Genomic DNA, 2,964 nt, shown 5'->3' with positions numbered 1-2,964 from the left:
TTTTGCCATCTTACTCTCATATAATTCATCTCTACAAAACAACCATAATAACCTTAAATCATGATTAAAACTACTTCTATCTCCTAATAAAATAGTTCAGTTCTTACTTTTGGCCAAGATGGAGTAAGAGAGACTAGATCTACTTTCCTAAGCATTAAGGAAAAGGAAAAAGAAAAAAGAAAACCCTGTATTTCCAAACAACTACTGTATAACTCTGATCCCTAAGAGAAGGTAAAGGTAGCTAGTAAGATGAGCCTATGATTATGTGAGCTCACTGCCTGGAAGCAGTTTACAGCCCCAATCCCTGGAGTTCATAAACAGCTCTGTGGATTACAGAAGTATAGGGCTGTTTAAAATGGCTAGAATTTGGAAGGCAGAATCCAGGTGAAGAGTAAATGGGCAACACAAACCACCAAGGATTGCACGGGGCTGTGGAGGATCCCTCAAGTCTCCAGGGCTTCATTGGACTGTGGAGGGATCCTGTCAAGTCCCCAGCTAAGTTGTGAGCTGAACACATGGAGGAGAATTACCTCCTCGAGCAGAACACTCACCGGTCTGAGAGTGAGTGGCCTTCCTACTACCCAGACTGGCAAAAACCTCAGAACATACTAGGGCTTGGAAAGAGACTTGAAGAGACCACAAAGGTAGCAGCTTAACTGTAAATAACCCATGGATGAAAGACTGGACTGGTTTCAACAGGGCTCAGAAGCAAGCCTCAGAATAAGCCAAGTTAAATGTGCATTGCAATGAAATTCAACATTCATCAAATAAACAGAACAAAATGCAGACACAAAGAATGAAAATTCACAATCCTTGGAAGTTAATTTCAAAAATTATAAGCATGTACTCAGGATTTCTGGTTATGGCAGACTTGAAAATAGTCACAAATCCTTTCTTGATGAAAGAAATGTAGGCAGCACAAAGTGTCACACAGACACTCCAGCCCATGGAAGGCAAATGACAGACGAACAAGCATTATTCCTGATTCCAAATAGGTTTCTTAGAGCGTCTGTTAAGAATGGTAGGGGTGAGTTTTGGGGATAGATCCACCTCTACTCCTAGGTTTGAGGCTGACAACAACACTTTTCAAAAGGTGGGCTAGTTGTAGAATTAGTAGCATACTGCTAGAGAAGGCATAAAAAAACAGGACAAAAATGCATTTTCCCAAACATAGTAATCACCTGGGAGAAGGAAGCCACCAAAATGAGGCCTGTGGCTACATGAGCTAACCCCGGGACAGCCTGAGATAACTCGGGGACAGCCTGCAAACTCTCTTGTTAGAGGAAATTCACCCTGGCTCTAGCTGGGAATTACAGTTAGTGAGCTGGCTAGGGGCGGTGGAGGTGGGCGGGATTTGGGAACTTGATACTTAGGAAGAGTGAGCAGCACTCTCTCTGACTCCAACAGGAAGCAAAATTTTGTAGGACTGGCCTGAGGTTGGTTGTTTGCTTATGACAGTGCATAGGTAGCCCAGGTGGCCTTAAACTCTATGAGGAGGATCTTGAACTCCCGATCTTCCTCCCGCTTTTTGCCAAGTGCTGAGATTATTGCCATGTGCCACCACACCTGGCTTAGCTGAAGTATCATTACAATTGGGATAAGTGACAAACCAGGCACAAATTTAATTGGAAGATCTAGGAATGATGCACACAATTAAAAATAATAAAAATAAATTTATTTTTATAAATTTGATTCCTAATATTTTAACTAAAAAATTATACAGTATATTCTTATCTTATTTTTCTTTTCTCAACTCCGCCCATATTTTTGCCTACCTCCCTACCCACTCTTCTTCAATATCTTTTCTCTACCTTAAATAAATAAATAATGCTCCTCACCATGATCATAATGGACTAAACCTCTCAAACTGTAAGCTAGCCTCAACTAAATATTTTTCTTTAAAAGAGTTGTCATGGTCACATATTTTTTCACAGCAATAGAAACCCTAAGACAAATACTGTACATCATTTTTTTCAAACCAAAATGAAACCAAAAGCCTTCCCCAACACACACACATAAAGCCATGGAGTTCATTTTCTGTTGACCAACTACACATAGGCATGGAGCCTGACAAATTTTTTAAAAGAACAAAATAAAAATTATAGACTTAATAACTACAATGAAAATGTCCCTGAATGGTCTCTACCATGGAATGGAGATGGCAGAAGATTAAATCTGTAGTTTAAGATAGATTAATAGGCCAGGTAGTGGTGGCACATGACTTTAATCCCAGCACTTGGGAGGCAGAGGCAGGTAGATTTCTGAGTTCAAGGCCAGCCTGGTCTACAGAATCTGTTCCAGGACAGCCAGGGCTATACAGGGAAAACCTGTCTCAAAAACCCAAAAAAAAAGATAAATTAGTAGAACTTTTTTTAAAAGAAGACAAAGAAAAGTGGCAGATGAGTAGTGAACAGGGCCAGTCAAAGACTGTGGGTAGCATGGAGTTATCCCTGAGAAGGAGCACAAGAAAGTGAGGAGGGAGACAAAACTGGGAGGAGTGAGACAGAGCTGTGCTGGACATGATGGCTGGTACACACTTTCGTCCTGTCATCCAGGGAGCAGAAGCAGGCGGATCTCTGTGAGTTTGAGGATAACCTGGTTTATGTAGATTTCAGGCCAGCCAGAACCACATAATGAGAATTTTTCTCAAACAAATCACAAATAGACTGCAGGGAGCAAGTGAAGTCCTAGGTTAATGTGTGTTGTTTGACATGGTCATGGTCATGCCAGGGACCTCAGCGGCTCAAACCCATGGTGGGGGCAGAGCCTTCCTTGGGTCTGAGTGTGAATATTGACAGTGTGTGCAGAAGATGTTCACTGTGGATTTCTCTCCCCAACCCCCTCCAGAATGTTTGCAGACTGAAGACTATTCCCCTAAGAAATTGTTCCTACCTGCCTTCTTGTTTCTGACTCTTTTTGTTAGTATTCTGTCTAAACTCCACCTCCACAGTTATCTGGCAACAC

The sequence above is a fragment of the Grammomys surdaster genome, unplaced genomic scaffold (genome assembly GCF_004785775.1).
Source record: "Grammomys surdaster isolate TR1022 unplaced genomic scaffold, NIH_TR_1.0 149, whole genome shotgun sequence".
Lineage (NCBI taxonomy): Eukaryota > Metazoa > Chordata > Mammalia > Rodentia > Muridae > Grammomys > Grammomys surdaster.
Note: the sequence above shows the minus strand (reverse complement) of the source record.